Source organism: Molossus molossus, unplaced genomic scaffold, assembly GCF_014108415.1.
Source record: "Molossus molossus isolate mMolMol1 unplaced genomic scaffold, mMolMol1.p scaffold_m16_p_3, whole genome shotgun sequence".
NCBI lineage: Eukaryota > Metazoa > Chordata > Mammalia > Chiroptera > Molossidae > Molossus > Molossus molossus.
The window spans coordinates 48,346,102-48,369,133 of record NW_023425366.1 but is presented as its reverse complement, the minus strand read 5'-3'; positions in this window follow the sequence as shown (position 1 = coordinate 48,369,133).

The following is a 23,032-nucleotide window of genomic DNA, read 5'->3' as shown; positions in this document are numbered from 1 at the left end:
CTCTAGCCAACCTACCACAAGGGACATATAATGGGAGCCCCATATTCAAGCCCCTCTTGGAAGAAATCCATAAAAGAGCAGAGATGTGAACCCAGCAATAAATTCTAGAGGCATTCGTGCTGGAGCCATGAAATGATACCAATAACTCCCTTAGTAATACATTACAGGGACAATAAAAGGATTTCACCAGGTTTTATTTTTTAAGGTATTAGTGCTATTTTTAATTGAAACTTTTCAAAGACACAACAGAGCAAGTGCCAGCAGCTGTTTACCCACTGCTTTTCATTTATTTCAGATTTTATCTTGAACTCTACTTTTATTGTCCCACTTACAGGTCCTTATTTAAAACACCATTGAAGGTCGGGCCCCTAAGTGGGTTCATCAGTCTATAAAAAGCCCCACATTGTTCTCACCCTTACAGAACTGCTTTCCTTGATCTCATCTGGTCTTCCTCAAGAGGTCAGTGAAGTAGTCAAGCAGTTCCTATAGGGTGAGTCACTTGCCTACTCCGCTAAGCGTCATAATGAATGTGAGGCAGGAGAACCATTGATTCTATTCTCAAGGAGCTCAGAGTATGTTAGGAAATGCCCTGAATAAAACAAGGATCTAGGTAGGGGATAATACACGGCAGAGTTAAATGATAAACAGCATAAGGAGGGGAGAACTCAGGGTGGCTGAAGTACAGGGTCTCTTGGAAGAAGAGGATCTAAGCTGGGCTCTGAACAGGAGGCAGAGAGTAAGTGTTGTAGGTCATAATGGTATCCAGGCAGACCTGTCTGAAGCAGAAGCTTTATAATGGAGATTGGTGGGGAAACTCTGATGGGTTGGGGTGTGTGTGTGATGGCTGGGTACAGGATAGAGAAGAGGGTGTAGGAGGACTTTACTTGGAGAAGACCAGACTGGAGTCATAGAGGCAAATTTTGTGCAACCTCCAAAGTGTGAGAGGATAAGGGTACAGTCAGCAGGGATGGGGGAAGGGAGGCCTGGGGATTCAGTGTGAAGGGTTTTGGACCTCTTCCCCTATTTCATAAATTCTCTAGTTAGCTCCCTTCCTACTCATGGTTTCTCAGAATATGCTCTGTGGGCCACCTTGGACTTGTTAAAAAGGTAAACTTCTAGGTTCTGCCCGGAATCATTAGAAATAATAGGTTTGTAGTAAGTCTTCCCATAGTTTACATATGGTGAATCTGAGGCTCAGAAGGGCTAAATAAATAACTTGCCCAGTTATCAAAAAATACAGCAATTGGCGGAGCTTGGGTTTGTCCTCTGGCTCAGAAATGCATTCTGTTTCTACCCTACCAGGTGCTCATCTTTTTATAGAGAGGCTAGGCTGGCAATGTTTGTGTTGTAGTGGCTTTGATGTTTTAATCTTTTTAAAAATTGTCTTTCTGTTTTTCTCTGTGGGACAAGCATTCTAATAATAAAGGCAATAAAAAAAGAAAATCATCCACAATATTTTGTCTCATCAAGTCAGCTATATTCACTTATAATGTTTCTAACTGGCTTGTTGATCTTCCCTTTATATTGTAAGAAATATTCCTTTGTGTAACTTGCAGCATTTTTCTAATTATATAAAGACAGATAAAAACAAATGTGGTAAAATGTCCACATTTGAGAAAGCTAGGTGAAAGGTTCTTGGTTCCAATTTTTTAAAAAAATTTTCTATCTTTTTCTGTAGGTTTGAAATTTTTCAAAATGAAAAGTTGCTGGGAGAGAGGAAGCTGAGTCTTTTCCTCTTCCTCTTTGCACCTTCCCTCTGACTGGGAAGTGGCGATTAGCCAGTGACAGACTTGCATTTAGAGCTAAAAGCCACATGTTGAAAAAAGAAGATTCTTCCCTGCAGACCTGGATTGTGTACCTGTGTACTACAATGCACAACACAGAAATAAACATCTATCTAATTTAAACAAGACAAAATACCCCCCCCCCAATTGCCTAGGTTCATATTCAACTCCATTGCTTTGTCCATTTGGCAAGTTATTTAAAGTTATGTGTCAGTTTACACATTTAAAATGGGCATATCACCTTTCTCATAGGGTTGTTGTGAACATTGAATGATCACATGTAAAGTGTTTAAAATAGTGCCTAGTATGTAGTAAGCACACAATAAATATAATTATAATTATATGTTTTTAATACATGTGTCCCATGTATTTCAACATAATTATTAAATACCAAAAGAGCTTCAATGATGATTAAACCCAGGCCTGGCTCTGAGGGACACTAGGCAAGTTTGTGTGGTAGAGAGGTAAAAGGGAGAAAGTGAGTTTTATATTGCTTTGGGATTTAAGGTAGCGCTACAATAAAAGGAATGTTGGTGCCAAACTAGGTTATGAATCCGTATTTTATGTAATAAACAGACTATAAAAAAGGCGTTGGAAAAGAAACTCTATTCATTTACTTTCACACTTCTTGTGCTAGCAGAAGCCAAGAAAAACCTCTGGGACTGTTAGTCTGTGAATTTCTGGGTTATACTGCTGTCATACTGGGGTCAGTGAGGGGTGGTTGAGAGGGTTCTGGTCTGGCAGGTGGAGACCAAGGCTATGTGAGTTCTCTGGTTTCAGTTTCCCTATTTGCAGGAGAGGATATGATTTTAAAGGTCTGTTATAGCTCTAGAATTTTCAAGTAAGCATTTCATTGAGAAGTTCTTTGAATTTAAATGGAACTCATTCATGACTACTTCAGTTTTTATTTCTTGTACAGCAGGCAGGTATTTATTGATATGCCAGCCCTCTGATGCCTATTGACTCAGCCTATGGCTTCACCTTCAGAGTCTGATGCACCTGGATCTCTCTGAGTGAAGACATCTGCCTTCCTATCTGGATATTGCTGCACTTATTCATTCAATACACATTTACATGCTAGGCTCTATACTAGGCACTGGGTATACAGTGATGAGCAACACAGACATAGTCTCTGCCTCTTGAATCTCATGAGCAAACGAGGCAGCCAATAAACAGGGAAACAAAAGAATATATAATTATAAAATTATGTCAAGTACTATGAAGGAAGCCAACAAGCTTCCCTTGCTTGGCTATCTAGGAGATTTCTGAGGAGATGCATTTAGGTATTTATATAAGGGTGAGCAAGAAACAGCCATTTTAAGAGTTGATGGTGAGCTGGGAGAATGACCCAAGTGGAGAGACTAACCTGTGCAAAGCTAAGTTTTCCAAGAGGTCTTCTTAGTTTTAGGAGAGAGTAGAGAGTTAATACTGCATGTTCTTATGATATTGCAACTTAAACTTTTTTCTAACATTTTTTTGAAAAACAAAACAAAAAGTGAAAAAAAATAAATGTTGTATATATAAACATATTCATTATAAAAGATTTGGAAAATACAGATATGCCACAAAGAAGGGGAGACATTCTTATTACATCCAGATATAAACCACGTTGGTATTATTAGATCTTATAGTCTATATTTACCTCTGCATCCATGTCTCTATATTTCCCTCTATGTAAGTCTACATCTATATCCATAGCTATATCTATCTTCAAGGAAGCATATAGCTTGTATTGTCTTACAACTTGCTCTAAGGCCTCATATAATTTCATCTGTGAATATTTCAGAATACACACATCTTTTTCCTAGGGGTGTTCATACTGTATTGAGATGGTGAAGGAAGAGACCATAGTGTTGATATCAGTCATTGCCACCAACAATAATTGGGCAAGCAGTTCTTATTAAAATATCTTTCTAATAATAGCAACAATAATCACTAACATTTATATAAGCATTACACTTTTTTTTTTTTTTTGCCCCATTTTCTCATTTCATTTTGTTAGGAAGCATTTGTCTTTTATAGATGAAGAAAGAGGAGCTCATAGAAATGACACAGATTTCCTCAGGTTGGCATAACACACTGTCAATATAGGTCTGAAATTTGTGCTCCATCAGCACACTGTGATGCCTTCTGACCATCAAGACACACCTGTGCCCCCAAGTTACAGTTAGCAAGATGCTTTGGGATTTTAAATGAGTATTAATTAATAATTTGGATCAGAACTCTTCTCTCGAGACAAGGCAGACAAGACCAAAGTAAGTATTTGCTGATGCATTTAGTAAGATTTCACTTTTAAGAACTGATAGCCGTATATACAATACAAAATAATTGTCCCCTTCAAAAAATATAAATATGCTCTTAAATTCTAGCATCTGATCTGTGTGTTTCTGGAGCTCTTTGTAAAGTAACTAATATGATCTTCCTTAGCATGTAAATTTGAACACAAATTTTAAGCCTCAAGCTATATAGTTAAGTAAGAACAAAGAGCTAGATATGCGATATACAGAAAGGTAGACAACAACGGATGTGTCTCCTCTCCAGCTGGGAGATCAAACCCTTCTTGTTATTTCCTGTCTATCAGAGCACACTGATGACTTGGATGCATTTTGAATAGCTCATCTAAAATGGCTCGAGGCAAGCAGACACTTGAGGTTTTATAATCAACCTTCAGCCTTCTATAGATCATTCTTATGCACAGAGGCACCTTTGAGAAGCTGATGATCAGGCATGGATTTTGCTGGGGATTAAATTGGTTATTTTTATATGATGTTAAAAGGTTTTCTATCTGAGTTGCCAGATTTTCATAGTTAGAAAAAAAAAGTATTTTTTTAACTTGAAAAATTTCATGATATGACTGGTAATAATAATGAACATTTCCACAGTGCTTTGGAGTTTATCAAGAGCTTTTAATTATGTTATTAACAACAAGTCATTGAATTTGGCATTATTTTCACTCTCATTTTTTTTAGATGAGAAAACTGAGGCTAAAAGACTTGTGACTGGAAACTACATCTTTCAAGACAGGTTCCAGTGTTTTGTGTAACAAAATCTATTACATTTTTGCTTTTGCCTTGCATACTCAGCAATCATAATGACCAATGATTTCAGTTCAAGGGACGATCTTCTCATGAATCAAGGGTAATATCTCTCTTTGATGATGAAGTTTATCCAAAGAGGAAACCATCCAGTCTGTCATTTCTTCATGCTCTGGCTCTGCTGAGGGCAATGCCTTTTGATTCCAGGGCAGATTATTGACCTCACAGGCAGTCCCCATGGATGCCCAGAGGCTGCACAGGTATCTGAAGGCTGCTTGGCGCTCCAACCAGGAACAGTCTTCCCAGAGGCTATAAGCACACCAGACCTTTTGTCTCAGTTTCAAACTGAGACAGGCGCAGAAAGAAAATATCTCTCTTTTTCACTTCCCTGGGGAAGCCTTGAGAAGATGTCCTCTTTGTTAGTGGTTCCCAATTGCCCTTTGAGTGGTTTTCAAATTGTGATTCTTGGAGTGGGCTAGACGGGTCTGCAAGAGGATAAGCGGCACCTGGCATGGCCTGTGGGCGAGATAAATGAAGTGTCTCCCATCTTAGTGTTACTATTTTTCAAGCAAATGAGGTTGCTATTGGGCTTAATTATAATAAAAATTAATTTAAGAACACTGAAGGCTTAGCAGCTTTTTCTCATGTTCATAACCAGTGGTTATGAAAATTATGACGTGAGGAATGGAATTGTTGAATATGGACATCTCCTCTTAGAAGGGCTGGCAATGACTACTTGCTTTCAGAGAGAACATCAGAATGCAGTTTATCACATTCTTTTTCATACTGCGACCAGCCACACGTTTCTCCCATTATTGAAATGATGCAGATTTTCCTCCTATGAGGTTTGGGCCACAAGGATCCTCAGAGATCAACTAGTCAGAGTCCTCATTTTATTTTTATTTATTGATTTGTGGGGTTGGGGGGAGGGAGAGTGAGAGAGAGAGAGAGAGAGACATCAGAAACATTAATTTGTTGTTCCTCCTATTTATTCATTCATTGGTTGCTTCTTGTATATTCCTTGACCACAACCTAGGCATATCAGGATGACACTCTAACCAACTGAGCTACCTGGCCAGGGCTCTGAGTTCTCATTTTAAAGATGAAAAACCTGAAGCTAGGAGAAATGAAATGACTTGCCCAAGGTTACACGGTTGAGGCAGGCTGGACACAAGTCTTAAATCCTTTGACTCTTTGAATCCAGAGAACACACTCTGCTGAGTACCCACTCTGCTGCCACCACTAATAGTGGCCCTTAATTATAATGGCTTTATCATCTGAATTAATATTCATAGCAGTCCTGTGAATGATAGTATCATCACCTCTTTAGAGATGGAGAAGCTGAAGCACTAATAATTGCCAAAGTTATACACAAATACCACGGACTGGGTGACTTCAACCACAGAACTTATGGAGTATTTCTGGTGAGGTCTGTCTTCCTAGCTTTCAGACAGCCATCGTCTTGCTGTGTCCTTGTATGGTCCTTCCTCTGTGCTCACAGAGAGAGTGAGTTCTGGTTTCTCTTCCTCTTCTTATAAAGACATACATCCTATCAGATAAGAGCCCCATCCTTATCACTCCGTTTAACCTTCATTACCTGCTTAAGGGCTCTGTCTTCAAACACAGTCATATTAAGGGTAAGGGCTTTAACATATGGGTTTTGGGGGTACACAATTCAGTCCATATTTTTTTTGGGGGGGGAGGAAGCAATTTGCCTCAACATTTCAAGTAATATACTCACAGTGCAATTTTCTGATTTTTCAATTTTAGATGTTATCTGTGAACTTTCTACTTTGTAAGATAAGAATTTACCTAACTTAGTATTGCCACCTCCTATCCCCTCACCCCAATCCCTGCCCCAATACTTTCCCTTCTCCATTCTTCCAATAAAGATGTACAATAATTTGGGGCTGTATCAGTATTCAGGATACATATTGTTATGACTACATAAATACCATGACAGCTAAATCTCAAAGAGTATTCTGATTACATTTCCTTTATTGTTCCACTTTTTGTTTTCCCTGGAGTTGATTGACTCAGTTAAAATTTTTTTTAAAATCACTAATATAACTACAGACTCTCTTGTAGAGCTGAACAAAACCTTTCAGCATAACCAAAGACTTTGGATAATCTATTAATTCTATTTTTTTCTTGAGGGTCCCTTCTAACGGCCATGTTCTTCTGCTCTCGTCTTTGTGGTTGCTCTCTGAGCCTGCCGCCTAGCCATCCTCCTGAGATTGTTCACCCTCCTGAGGATTCCCTTCATCTGGTTCCTGTATCAGGTACCTAGCAGCATGCATTCTACAACATCTTTGTTTTATTTCCTTATTGTTAGAGGGTATGTCTTCTACTTGCCTTTTCAAGATGCAAAGGAGGTAAATTTTGACAACTTGCTCTTTTCCTCCTATTTACCCATTTAATTGATGGTTTGTATGGCTTCAGAATTCCAAGGTGCTGCATTAGTTAGAATAGGCTAACTGTTGTACCAAACAACTCTCAAATCTCAGTGGCTTTTACTTGTCATTGTCAAGTGCAGTTATTTGGTGAAACATTTTTTACATGATGAGGGACCTAGGCTTCTTCCATCTGAAGACTCCATCAGGGTCTTGGAGTCCTCTTCTAGGTCTTCTGCATCCTTCCAGGTGGAAGAGACTATAGAGGATCTTGGAAAGGTTTTAGAGGTCTGGAAATAGCTTCACTCTCACCCACATTCCACTGGTCAAAATTCAGTCACATGGACTGCCTAAGTAAAAGGTGGCTGGGAAATGTAGTCTCCTTGTGTGTTCAGAAAGAAGAGGTGAAACAAGAATATTATGAATACTAGCATTCTAGCCATAGTTGGAAATCATTTTCCCTTAAAGTTTGTTTTTTTTTTTTTTTTTTTATGAATTTATTTATTTATTTATTTTTTTGTTACAGACATTTTACCTTTTTACCCCATTGGCACCCCCCACCCTACCCCCCCTCCACCCTGTCCCCGGCTTAGTTGTCCATGTCCATTGGTCATGCATACATGCATATAAGTTCTGTGGTTTATCTCTTCCCACCCCCCCACCCCCCATCCCCTCTTCTGAGGGATGTCAGTCTGTGCCCTACTTCCATGTGTCTGGGTCTACTGTATTCCTCAGACTGTTATGTTCATTATATTCCGTATATAAGTGAGATCATGTGGTATTTGTCTTTTTCTGCTTGGCTTCTTTCACTTAGAATAATACTTTCCAGGTCCCTCCATGTCGTCTCAAAGGATAAGAGATCTTTCTTTCTTACCGCTGCATAGTACTCCATTGTGTATATGTACCACAGCTTTTTGATCCATTAGTCTACTGGTGGACACTTGGGCTGTTTCCAGATCTTAGCTATTGTAAATAGTGCTGCTATGAACATGGGGGTACATATATTCTTCCTGATTGGTGTTTCAGGCTTCGTAGGGTATATTCCCAGCAGTGGGATCACTGGGTCAAATGGAAGTTCAATTTTTAATTTTTTGAGGTAGCACCATATTGTTTTCCATAGCGGCTGTACCAGTCTGCATTCCCACCAGCAGTGTATTAGAGTCCCCTTTTCTCCACACCCTCACCAACACTTGTTGTTTGATGATTTGCTGATGGCGGCCATTCTGACAGGTGTGAGGTGATACCTCATTGTTGTTTTAATTTGCATCTCTCTGATGATTAGTGATGTTGAGCATTTCTTCATATGTCTCTTGGCCATTTGTATGTCCTGTTTGGAGAGGTGTCTATTCAGCTCCTCTGCCCATTTTTTAATTGGGTTCTTTGTCTTCCTTTTGTGGAGTTGTATGAGCACTCTGTATATATTGGAAATTAACCCCTTATCTGATACATCATTGGCAATGATGTTCTCCCATACAGTGGGTTGCCTTTCCATTTTGATGATTGTTTCTTTTGCTGTGCAGAAGCTTTTTAGTTTGATGTAGTCCTATGTGTTCATTTTCTCCTTTATTTCTGTTGCCTTAGGTGATGTATCAGTGAAAATTCTGCTCCGTATGATGTCCGAAATTTTGTTGCCTACATTTTCTTCTAGAATTTTTATGGATTCACGGGTCACATTTAAGTCTTTCATCCATTTTGAATTTATTTTTGTGTATGGTGTAAGTTGATGGTCTAGTTTCATTTTTTTGCATGTAGCTGTCCAATTTTCCCAACACCATTTATTAAAGAGGCTGTCTTTACTCCACTGTATGCTCTTGCCACCTTTGTCAAATATTAATTGAGCGTATTGCCTTGGGTCCATTTCTGGGTTTTCAGTTCTGTTCCACTGGTCTATATGCCTGTTCTTGTGCCAGTACCAGGCTGTTTTGGTTACAGTCGCTTTGTAGTATAACCTGATATCTGGTATTGTGATCCCTCCAACTTTGTTCTTCTTTTTCAAGATTGCTGTGGCTATTCGGGGTCTTTTTTGGTTCCATATGAACTTTTGAAGTATTTGTTCTAGTTCTATGAAATATGTCATTGGTATTTTGATGGGGATTGCATTGAATCTATAGATTGCTTTGGGTAGTATGGACATTTTAATTATGTTAATTCTTCCAATCCATGAACAGGGTATGTGCTTCCACTTTTTTATATCTTCCTCTATTTCTTTTTTCAATGACCTGTAGTTTTCTGCAAATAGGTCCTTTACTTCTTTGGTTAAGTTTATTCCTAGGTATCGTAATTTTTTGGAGCGATGGTAAATGGGATTGTTTTTTCAGTTTCTCTTTCTGTGAGTTCATCATTGATGTACAAGAATGCCGTCGATTTCTTGACGTTAATTTTGTATCCTGCTACTTTGCCAAATTCATTTATTAAGTCTAATAGATTTTTGATGGAGTCTTTAGGGTTTTCTATGTACAATATCATGTCATCTGCAAATAATGACAGTTTCACTTCCTCCTTTCCAATTTGGATCCCTTTTATTTTTTCTTCATGTCTGGTTGCTGTGGCTAAGACTTCCAGTACAATGTTAAATAAGAGTGGCGAAAGTGGACATCCCTGTCTTGTTCCTGTTCTTAATGGAAGTGTTTTTAGTTTCTGTCCATTGAGTATGATGTTGGCTGTAGGTCTTTCATATATGGCCTTTATTATGTCAAGATATGATCCCTCTATTCCTACATTGCTGAGCGTTTTTATCAGAAATGGATGCTGGATTTTGTCGAATGCTTTTTCAGCATCTATTGATATGATCATGTGGTTTTTATTCTTCATTTTGTTTATGTGGTGTATCACGTTTATTGATTTGCGAATATTGTACCAGCCTTGCATCCCTGGGATGAATCCCACTTGGTCATGGTGAATAATTTTTTTGATGTATTTCTGGATCCGATTTGCTAGTATTTTGTTCAGGATTTTGGCGTCTATGTTCATCAGGGATATTGGCCTGTAGTTTTCTTTCTTCGTAGTGTCTTTTTCTGGTTTTGGAATTAGAATTATGCTGGCCTCATAGAACGTGTTTGGAAGTCTTCCTTCTTCTTGACTTTTTTGAAATATTTTGAGGAGAATGGGTGTTAGTTCTTTTTTGAATGTTCGGTAAAACTCCCCCGTGAAACCATCTGGGCCTGGGCTTTTGTTTGCTGGGAGAGTCTTGATTACCTCTTCAATTTCCTTAGTTGTTATTGGTCTGTTCAAGTTTTCTATCTCTTCCGGGAATAGTTTTGGGAGACTGTGTGTCTCTAGAAATTTGTCCATTTCGCTTAGATTGTTGAATTTGTTGCCATATAGTTGTTCATAGTAGTTGTTAACGATCTTTTGTATTTCCGTGGTGTTGGTTGTTACTTCTCCTCTTTCATTTCTGATTTTGTGTATTTGGGTTCTCTCTCTTTGTTTCTTGGTGAGTCTAGCTAAGGGTCCATCAATCTTGTTTATCTTTTCGAAAAACCAGCTCTTTGTTTCATTGATCCTTTGAATTGTTTTTTTGGTCTCTATGTCATTTATTTCTGCTCTGATCTTTACTATTTCCTTCCTTCTACTTGCTCTGGGGTTTTCTTTTTGTTTGCTTTCTAATTCTTTAAGTTGTGAGGTTAGACAGTCAATTAGAAATTTTTCTTGTTTTTTGAGGTAGGCCTGTAGTGCTATGAACTTCCCTCTCAGAACTGCTTTCGCTGCATCCCATAGATTTTGTGTTGTTGTGTGTTCATTTTCATTGGTTTCCAGGAAGTTTTTGATTTCTTCCTTGATCTCCTCGGTGACCCATTCATTGTTTAATAACATGCTATTTAGCCTCCATGTGTTGAAATGTCTTTGCATGTTCTTGTTGCAATTGATTTCTAGTTTCATGCCATTGTGATCTGAGAAGATGCTTGATATGATTTCAATCTTCTTGAACTTGTAGAGACTTAGTTTGTGTCCTATCATGTGGTCTATCTTTGAGAATGTCCCATATGCACTTGAGAAGAATGTGTATTCTGTAGTTTTGGGGTGTAATACTCTGTAGATATCTATTAAATCCATTTGGTCTAGTGCTTCATTTAGAGTCTCTGTTTCCTTGCTAATTTTTTTGCCTAGAGGATCTATCCAGTGCTGTCAACGGGGTGTTGAAGTCCCCTGCTATGATTGTATTGTTGTCGATTTCTCCTTGGAAGTCCTCCAGAAGATTTTTAATATATTTTGGTGCTCCTATATTGGGTGCATATATGTTTATCAAGGTTATATCTTCCTGTTGGATAGATCCTTTCAATATTATGTAGTGGCCGTCTTTGTCTCTAGTTATGGTCTTCATTTTGAAATCTATTTTATCAGATATGAGAATTGCTACCCCAGCTTTTTTTTGCTTTCCATTTGCTTGGAAAATTTTTTTCCATCCCTTCACTTTCAACCTATGTGAGTCTTTTGTTGAGAGGTGGGTCTCTTGTAAACAACATATAGATGAGTCATGCTTTCTTATCCAATCAGCTACTCTGTGTCTTTTTATGGGAGCATTCAATCCATTTACGTTTAAGGTGATTATTGATATGTACTTATTTATTGCCATTTTTGTTTAGTGTGGTTCTATTTTTCTTCCCATTTCTACTGCTAATTACAGCAGTCCTTTTAACATTTCTTGCAGTGCTGGTTTGGTGCTAATGCATTCCCTTAGCTTTTTTTTGTCTGGGAAGCTCTTTATTTGATCTTCTATTTTGAACGATAGCCTTGCTGGGTAGAGTAGTCTTGGATTCAGATTCTTGTTTTTCATGACTTTGATTACTTCATGCCATTCTCTTCTGGCCTATAGTGTTTCTTGTGAGAAGTCAGCTGAGAGCCTTATGGGGTTCCCTTTGTAGGTAACCTGTTGCTTATCTCTTGCTGCTTTTAGGATTCTCTCTTTGTCTTTAATTTGTGGCATTTTAATTACTATGTGTCTTGGTGTGGGCCTGTTTGGGTTCTTCTTACTTGGGACTCTCTGTGCTTCTTGAACTTGAATGCCTTCTTCCTTCACCAAATTAGGGAAGTTTTCTCTCACTATTTTTTTGAATATATTCTCTATCCCTTGCTCATTTTCTTCTTCTTCAGGGACTCCTGTGATGCGAATATTATTACGTTTCCAGTTGTCCCATAGTTCTCTTAAGCTGTCTTCCTGTTTTTTAATAGTTTTTTCCTTTTGTTTTTCTGATTGGTTGATTTTTTCTACCCTGTCTTCTAATTCACTGATCCGGTCCTCAGCTTCCCCTACTCTGCTTTTTAAACCTTCTAATGTGTTTTTCATTTCTGATATGTCATTTTTTATCTCTTCTTGTTGGTTTTTAATTTCCATTTGGCTTATTTTCAGTGTCTCTATGTCCTTACTCATGCTGTTCAGCTTCCTCAAGATCATGGCTCTGAATTCTAGCTCTGTTAACATGCCTAATTGCTCCACATTAATCTCATCTTCGGTGGAGGTGTCTTGCTCTTTCATTTGGCTTCTGTTTCTGTGTTTCACCATTTTGGCTATCACTGTGGGCTTTGAAGCCTGTCAAGTTCTCCCTTGGGTGTTGGTGTTCTGCTGTTTGTGGCTCCCTCTCCTGTGTTTAGATGAGCGAGGGAGGACCCACGTTGAACACCACTGTCAAGTCTTACTTTCCTGGTTAAAGTTGCCAGCCCAGGAAATGTACTGTTATCCTCTAGCTTTTTGCCTGGAGGCTAGCAGTCTAGGTTAATTGATGAGTTTTGGGTTGTCAGTTGATTGAAAAACTCCCTCTGGTGTTCAGCCAAGGGGCTTTCAGGAGGGTGGGGCAGATGCTGGTTGTTAGTGAGCCTCAATTAGCACTTCAATGGCCCACAGGGTGGGGTTGGATCTCCGAGGGAGGGGCTGCTGCCTCTCCTCAGAGGTCTGGGAAGGAGCAATGTGGCCACCGTCCTGAGTGGCTGCACTCAGCCAAAGCTCTGAGCGCCCTCCAAACCCTGAACGTCCCGACACAGTTCCAGTCCAGTCTGCCCTCCCTCCGCCGGAGCCCAAGGTGAGTGGCTGTGGCTGTTTCAGCCTCTGTCCCGGCTGCGCTGTGGAGCCGCCTGGGAGTGTAACCCGAGGGCACTGCTCCCAGCTGAGGCCGCTGCCGAGCTGCCGACCATGGGCTCCCAGCCCCGTCTCGCGCCTTCGCAATCCTACCGGGATGGAGTCAGTGTCCCTCGTTGTATGGTCCTCCAAGCTGCTTTTCTGTTGGTTTTTCCCGTCGATTTGTCTGTGTTATAGTTGTAATTCTAGTTTGGTTCTGGGAGACGGTCTGTGTAGCTCCGTTCACTCCGCCGCCATTTTTCAGTTCCCTCCCTTAAAGTTTTAAAGGCATTCCTCTTTTGTGTTCTGGCTTCCCAGGTTGCTGTTTCCTGAGTTTTTTGCATCTGGGATGTCTTATTTGGTAATTGATGAAAGTCCAGTGGAAAAATAGGTGAATGCAGGAAAAAAGACTACAGGAAATGTCCTCTACTGTCACATTGTATGTTATACACCTATAGGGGGTAATTTTGCACTGCAGGGGATATTTGGCAATGTCTGGAGACATTTATGATGGTCATAACTGGCGTGTGTGTGTGTGTGTCTGTATGTGTGTGTCTGTGTAGATGCTACTAGAATCTAGTAAGTAGAGGCCAAGGGATGCTGCTAAACATTTAGCCATGCACAGGGCAGCCCCCTATAAAGAAGAATTTTTAGGCCCAAAATGTCAATGGTGCAGGATTGAGAAACCCCGGGCTTTTATATCTGGGCTTTTAGGTTAGAAAGAATGGTTACCACCACCATAAATGAAGCATGCACATTGGAAGCACAGAGAGATGTGATGAAATTTCCCTGGAGGAAAGGGAGAAAGGGTCTTTGTCTTCTGTGCAAGGCTGGTCTTAATTACTTTGCTGTATCTAGGCCTTGGGTTATTGAAACAGGTGATTCTGGTCAGGAAACAAATTAGATCAATTGGACAATAACTGCTATCTTTATAATACTGTCTCTATATCCATGAACATGAATTTCTGTTTTATTTTCATATTTTTAATGACTTTCAAGGTAAAGTTCTGTAGCGTCCTTCAATAAGGTTGCTTTCTACTTTTGTTAGATTTATTCCCAGGTATTTTATTATTCATTCATTCATTCATTCATTCATTCACTATTTATATATTTTGTGGCCACTGTAAATGTTATATCTCTGTTTCCTTTTGATTATTTGTGCAACATTTCTTCTTTTCTTAAAATTTAAAATATATAGAAAAGTAAAATTAACAGTATAATGGACCGCCTAAAAATTTATATTTTAAGTGCTTATTATTAATCAGAAATAAAATTATTTTTGTATTTTGACTTTTACATAACTTCCTTGAAAAAATCTTTTAATTCTAAAAATGTGTCATTTTTCCTATGTCAGAGATCATAATTGACAAATGACAGTTTTGTTTTATTCTTATCTATTCTTCTACTTTATATTTATTTTTCTTATCTTACTACATAGGTCAGGAAAATATTAAATAGAAGTGGTGAAATAGCGGACATCTGTTTCTTATCCCTGTTACAAAGGGAGTACTTCTATTTTGTCTTGTTCCTGATTATTAGGAAGACTCCTCTATAAAAGGATTGTTCACTATGGTATGATGTTTGCTGCAGGCTTTTGAGTAGTTATCATTTATTAGATTAAATAATTTATTTTCTATACCAAGTTTGCTTGAAAGTTTTTAGTAAGAATATAGTATGTTTATCAACTACTTTTCTGTCTCTTGTGAAGTTTATATGGTTTTTCTACTTTAATCTGTTAAGGTGGTGAATTACATTAATAGATTTTCTACTGTTAAAATACTCTTGCTTTTCTAGGGTAAACCAGTAAATATAGATTGTTTTTAATATTCACTCTGGACTTGGTTTGTTAATATTTTTTTTCAGTATTTTTGCATCTATATTTATAAATGCTTTGGATCTATAATTTTCCTGCTTTATACCAGCAATATTTAAATTTCCTATTGAGGTTATACTAGCCTTTCAGAAAAACTTGATGACTACTTCCATTTTTTTCCCTACTCTGAAAACTTTTGCATAAAATTGGAAAGATCTGAACTTTGAATATTTATCTGAAAATATCATATGGGTCTAATATATTTTTTGGGGTGGGAGGTTTTAATTTACTGAATCAACTTCTTTAGTGTTAGAGGACTATTAAGGTTTTCTAATTTAGTTACATTTTTCTAGAGAGTTTTTCATTTTATCTATGTTTTCTAATTTATTGCAGTAAAAGAGTTATTCTTACTGTCTTTTAAGTATCTTCTTTATCTGAAGTTACATCTAATTTAATTCCTAATATTGTTTTGTTTTTATAATTTCTTTCTTGAGGCTTTTAAAAAAACAACTTTGGCTTTGGTGACCCTGTATAATTTTGGTATTTACTCTTACATTTTTAGTAAAATAACCTGTGTGGTAGTGAGTTTTTTTAATGGTTTTTATTTTTGAAAAAAATTAAGAGACTATTTTTTAAAGAAGTTTTAGGTTTACAGCAAAATTGAGCAAAAAGTGCAGAGTTTCCATATGCCTTCTCACCACACCACCCTCCCACAGCCTTCCCCACCATCAGTATCCCAGTGGGCCAGAGGTACATTTGTTAAACAATCAATGCACCAACGTTGACACACCATTATCAACCAAAGTCCATAGTTTACATTAAGGTTCACATTTTGGTGTTGTATATTCTATGGGCTTTTAAAAATATGTAATGACATGTATTAACTTTCACAGTAGCATACAGAATAACGTCACTGCTCTGAAGGTTCCCTGTGCCCCTGATTCACACGCCCTCCCCTACACCTTCCGCTGGATGTTACAGCTCAGTTTTACTTTCCATTTCTACAAGTTCAATTTGGTTTTATTTCAAATCTTGGTAGTTTGTTGCTCCTTATTTTTTTTTCTTTTCATTTTTATCTTTTTAAGCAAATTATAATACTTATCTTGAATTCTTTATCTGTTCATTTTATTATCTGCAGTATTATAATATTTCAAATGTTTTCAGGACTGGTTCTATTATTTATGTTTTTGTGATTTGAATTCGTGGTTTGTCTCTGTGGTGGAAGTTTCGCTTGGAATTTTTTGAGTCCTGGTTGTCAGTGTGCTTTTCCAAGTAAGATCTGTGTCTGCTTTTATCAGTTATCTGTGGGCACCACAGACTTGGGTTAGCTTAAAGCCACCATTCTTACATTATAGTCTTTAAAGGACCACATAAGTAGGGTAGAGTTGGGCCTTAAATCTATTTAAGAACTAGCCAGTAGGCACAATTGGCCAGAAGAGACTTTTTTATTTCCAACTTCTAGAGCCAGGGTAGAGATGGATACTATTTATTTTTCTTGCAGTCTCTGTGAGTCTTTTTTTTCTTTTTCTATTTCTCTTTGTTGTTGACAGTGTATACATTCCTGGCTCTCAGACTGTACCTCCCTCTACATGCCCCACACTTTGTGTGCCAGCTTAAGACTCTGTATATAGTCCCCCCCCCCCCCCCCATGTCTCCATGCTACAGACCAGTTAACCAGTGGCTTCCAAGCTGGTTTACCTTCCTAGACTCATGTCCTGAGCTTTGGCAGAATACTCTCACCTTGTAGCCTTATTCAATTAAAATCTATCTATCTATCTATCTATCTATCTATCTATCATCATCTATGATTTATTTCTATTTTATTGAACATTAGATGTTATATAGCAGGGGGTTTTGGACCTCTACTTTGCCATATGCCCTTTGATCAGTTTCCTATTCCATTATACTGGCCACTCTAAAAGTCTAAAATCTCTTCAAATCTTTTCCTTTTACCCATTTTTTCTGTAGAAAACCACTGCAAGCCTTCAGACAATGAGAAGAGAACAGACCAGTTCAAAGTGTTGAGATTATGTACTCAGAGTCATCAGCTGTCACTGGCTGTGCCGGTTGGGACTCGCTCCCCCTCTCTGCACTCAGTCCTTCTCATCTCTAAAGGATGGTGCTGCTCTAGGAGATCTCACACCCAGCTTCCAGCCTGGCCATCTGATGCAGAGCACGGATGCCTTCAGGAGGCCGGCACCGTGGCTGTCAGCTCTGGATTCATGGTTTAGCACACTATTGTCCTTCTGAGTATTTTTAGACATAGACATTTATTTCACCTTGAGAAGACAAGACTCTCGTCTAGTTACTCTATTCCGGTGCCTTGCCTTGGAGACATCCTGAGCCTGTGACATATTGGAGAAAGACTGCACGGAGCCCTGGGGTTGGAATCCTTCGAGGGGACAATGAGGCACCAGAGCGGGAGGGCTTGGTTTTGGCATGGCTGTTTTAACACTCTCCCTTCCTTTCTCCCATTCTTTCTTCTCCCCTTCTTTCCCTTCATCTAATTCCTCCTTTGTTCCCTTCATTCCATCAATATTTATTAAGCATATATAGTGTGGTGTGTAATACAGTGGTGAACAAAACATATATATGGCCCTAGCCTTTACGAAGCTTACAGTGTAGTGAAGGAGATAGTCATTAAACCAATGTAACAAACATGCAAATTAAAACTACAATGAAATATCACCTCACACCAGCCAGAAGGGCTGCCATCAACAAATCATCAAACAACAAGTGCTGCCTAGGATGTAGGGAAAAGGGAACCCTAGTACACTGCTGGTGGGAATGCAGACTGGTGCAGCCACTACAGAAAATAGTGTGGTGTTTCCTCAAAAAATTAAAAATGGAACTGCCGTTTGACCCAATGATCCCACTTCTGGGAATATATCCTAAGAATCCCGAAACACCAATCAGAAAGAATATATGCGCTCTTATGTTCATAACAGCATTATTTACAATAGCTGAGATCTGGAAACAGCCCAAGCGTCCATCAGTAGATGAGTGGATAAAAAAGCTGTGGTACATATACACAATGGAATACTATGCGGCTGTAAAAATAAGAAAGACCTCTTACTCTTTGCAGCAGCATGGAGGGACCTGCTAGAGTCTATTGCTAAGAAAAGACAACTCAGTGTGATTTCTAAGTTGTTATTCCACCACACAAGTAATTATACAAAAAAGGTTCTTATATTCAATTCTGATTCCTCTGACTTGTCCATCCAAATTGAGTAAACTATATTTTAGGATCTGATGAAATCTATATGTTAGCTAGGACTTGTCCTGAAATAGATAAGAGAAATGGCAAATAAATTTCATAGACATATGAAAATTTTATATTTTTAGGCTCATATACCCTGAAGGATCCAGGGTAAGCATATTTCAAAGAACTAACCAATGTCTTTGGGGTTGTAATGATTATTCTACCAAGAAAAGGATAGAAAGTTTAATCCTATATGCATTCGTATTATTCTCTAAGCAATTGGTCTAGTTTAGCCCTTGTGGGGTATCTTGCCTTCTGAAGCCATGATCATCCACAAATACATAGTGTAAAATATAATGAAATTATTTTTTTAAAAAAAGAAAGTTGATCTTAGTAGTTTTATACTCCAATGTGTTTTAGTACATAGAGATAACTATTTTTTTCTTTTGGCTATGCAAACAAAAGCGGTCTAGTGCTCTGATAAAAATACAGGATTTCTGTTCTGTCTAGACTAGAGCATATGAGTATTCCCCACAGATGTTTACTCAACTGGCACTATAAAAACATTAATCCAGGAAAAGAAACATTAGTTTATGCTTCCATTTTATGTCCTGCAAAATGGTTAATGCCATGAATACAGCAATCATGCAACAAAATGAACCAAATATATAGTAAGGGGGAGTGAACTTACTCTTAGTACATAAAATGTTATTATATTCTCCCTGGTTTGCAACACTTACATATCTTACCATGAGTAGGATGCTCAAAATGCTATAGCAGATTTCATTTCACCCTGTTTATGTCACACCTGGTTTCCAAGAAATATTAATGAGACAATTTCATAAATCTCTGTTTACTGAGTCTAGTGTCTCCCCTAAATTTGCATTTGCAAACTATGACTATGTTATGTTCCTGGAAGACTGGGATATAAATTTACTATTGTACTTGCAGGCAGCTTCGTTAAAAGCCTCCTTTTTTTTTTTTTTTATCCTCACCTGAGGACATTTTTCTATTTTTTGTTCAGATAGAGCGGGAGGGAGAGAGAGGGAGGGAGAGAGAGGGAGGGAGAGAGAGAGAGAGAGAGAGAGAGAGAGAGAGAGAGAGAGAAAGAGAGAGAGAAACATCGATGTGAAGGGACACATCGAGTGGTTGCCACCCGCACGACCAATCAGGGCCAGGGACAAACTGCAACCGAGGTACATGCCCTTAGCGGGAACCAAACCCCGGTCTCTCTGTACCGCAGGCCGATGCTCCAACCGCTGAGCCAAACCAGCCAGGGCAAAAGCCTCCTTTTTTAAGGAATGTTGGAGGAAGAGAAATAGCCAGTGCTAAATATATATTTCAAATTCATCTGAACACATTCTTTTGTTTGAGTTTAATGGAACATACAACTGCAAAAAACTACATTTGAGCTTTTGTTTTCCATTTCAAGGAAACTTCTTTTACATTTTTTGAATTTATACACTTTGGAATATTATATACATTTTGTTAACTCTGAAGCCCTTCCTGAAAGACTGAACTTAGAAAAATATTTTAAAAAATTTTTCAGTCACAGTTGACATTCAATATTATATTAGTTTCAGGTGTACAGCGTAATGGTTAGACATTTATATAGTTTACAAAGAGGTGCTCCTGATGAGTCTAGTGCCCACCTGACACTATCCAGAGTTATTACAATATTATTGACTATATTCTCAATGCCATACTTTGCATTCCCGTGACTATTTTATAACTGCCAATTTGTACTTCTTAATCCCTTCACCTTTTCACTCACCGAAAGACTGAACTTTTAAAGTTAAGCAATAAAGAAAAGAGTACTAATAGTAATTCTAAAACTCTCTAGGGAGATTACATTAATTTTAAATTTGCCTTTCACAGTAGCAACCATGTGCATAACTAGAGATCAAACTGTTCATGACCCTCAACCTCTGATGAACTATACCCCATTTAGAAGGCAGACAAGAGGTTAATCTTGACTCTGGAGAAAAGACCTTTCTTTAAAAACTTTGTGTCCAAAATAAAAATGGGTACCACAAGGAATTGCCAAGGGAAGGAACTTAACCCCGGCTGTCCAGAAGCTTACAGAGTAAAGCGATGTTTTCCTAAGGATGGTGCTTTGATTGTCGGTGGTTCTATAAAGACTTTAGTGGTACACAAATATATTTTAAAATGTCAATAAATATATATTTTTGTAATATGTATTTGAAAAAGACCATGTAACCTGGATATTTTTTCTTAGGGCATGTCTAAAGAAACTGGCAGTACTATATGCATTGATATAAGCAGATACATACTAGTTAAATAATAATACAGGTGATAGATATGGCAAGTTTTGTCTACTTTCTCTTCTAATTGTCTGAGCTTCTTCAAAAGGCCTCCAGAATGTTCTTTGCCAAACTCTTTCTTCCCATGTCACTTGTACTGGCATTCCATTCTTTTCTTCCCCAGACTCTAGCACCCTTACCCTTCACCCCCTCTCCCAGTCTTGAGTGACACCATGGCCACGAGAAAGCCATACTAAGTGACAGAGTTAATATAATTCAGAGTCCTTGGATCATCTTGCAGTGTTGCCAAATGGATCTGGGAATGGCCTACATCAGAATCATCTGTTTAAAACACAGTTTCCATTCTGGGTTGTAACTGAGGGCAATTGATTTTTAATAAGCATCCCCAGGTGATTCTGATCCTGAGTAAAGTTATAAAGAGAAGTTTTAGTATGGAAATAACTAAAGACAGTTCTAAATACTTCTGCCTGGGTAAGCAAAGGGTCCCGGGAAACGTGTCTGGGTAACAACTTCTTTATCCAATGAAATAGTCTCATTATCTAACTTGGAAAAATAATACCTGGAAAAGTAGATCTTTCTGGATTTTTGAGGTCCAGAGCACTTTTCCAGCTTGCTCCACTGCTGCTCTCTGTGGCTTGGTTCTGACCTTCTTGAACATCAGCTTTGCATAGAGGCTGCTGATGGCTGAACCAGAGCTCAGGGAAGTGGCAAATCTCCAGCAGTAAAATAGTTATCCCTGGCCTGGCCCAGTGACACCTGCTATAATCTTTTTTGAGATAAAGTGCTACGGTCACAGGTCTCCTACCTTCCACTCTTATAACTTCTCCTCTCAAATTAAAAAGGTTTCAATCTGCCAAGGGCTGGGGTGGGGGGTGCAGTAGAAGGTTGAAGAAGAATTGGGAGTGACTACTAAAGGTTCCCTTTGGAGGTGATGAAAATGTTCTAACATTGTAGCAGTGGTTGCACAATACTTTGAATATACTAAAACCCACTAAATTGTATCTTTGATGGGTGAATTATTTAATCTGGGCACCTTCTTCCCAGCCATTAAAAGCTTGGTACTATAATATGGAAGCCCTGTTCTGTGTCCTTCAGTGTCCTTGATGCATGATGTTAGAGTGAATGATCCTGAAAATGAGAGAAAAGAAAGGAGTTGCAAATCTTGGCTTTTAAAAGTAATACTAATTACATTCATTTATGCCATTTGCTTGTGCCTGGTTACCAGGTAGCACAATGATTGTATTGAAATATTTGAGTCAGGTTAATTTTATTGTGCATTTTGATGACTAAATTCTTTCCTTAAATGTTCTATTTTCAGACATTATTATTCACAACATGGTCATGACTTCCCATAGCTGAAAGCAAAATTAAAGGGAATAATTGTGTGAAATGTTTTTGACTAAACCTTACGATTAACTTTTCCCTTCAGAAATATTTTAGGAGAAAAATCTCAATATGGCCACATTTATATGCTCTTTTGACCTGCTGCAGAGCTGGAATCAGAAATGAACTCCAGTTTACAAGATCTGTGGTACTTCTCTGGGCCATGTGATGGAATTAAGGCATCTTCTATTTAGAAAGTGCCTTCCTGGGGATAGGAGTGCTAAGTGGAATCAGTGCTAGTTGGTCTTTCTGGGACATCTCCAGCGAGGAATTGTTCTCAGTGCCTATGTAGGTCATTGTTCTTCCATTCTCTGCTGTTCTTTCGACAACTATTGATCAACCTTCCCTGAATACACTGGTGTTTTAATGCTCTTCTTACATCTAAGAATTTGATGTAATGCCTTATTTTCTGTTGCTCTGTACCCTTGACTTCCTCACCATTTTCATGAAGGAGTCTTGAGCTGCCAATAGTCTTGCCTTTTATGGCTGGTGAGATTATCGCTTAATTTATTTTCTGCAGATTTAGTGTGGTCACTTGTATTCCTCCTTTTTTTCAGTCATTATTTATGAAAATTATCCACAAAAATAAAGTAATGGCAGAATGAGAGACCTCAGCTGAGCGAATGGAACGGACTGCGCCCCTCAGACTGAGAAAAGGAGACAATATCATGTTAGAACCCACTGGCTGAGTGCCACAAACTATACAGTGTCTGAAATTTTACCGTCCTTACACGGTAATGAGTTAGCTTGCCCCTGTTTCATGGATGCTGGTAGAAAACATGAGACTTCCGGATTAGAGACAAAGAGCAGTTTACTCTGGCCGCAACAGTAACAGTGGCCAGAGTATTGGCAATCTTGAACAGTTCCCTGAGCCTTACTTTTCATAGCATGATATACTAGGACCAGATGACGCCTGCACAGGCCACGCGCTGCACTGCAGAGAAGAACCCTGAGCTCAGGAGCCATTTTTAAGATTCCTTTTAAGGATCTTTTACAACGGGCAATAAGCAAGCCTGCCCTTTGCTCTGGAGGAGACACTAGCTCTATCTTCTAAGGCTTTTCTTTATACAAACATCCTTGAAGAGATG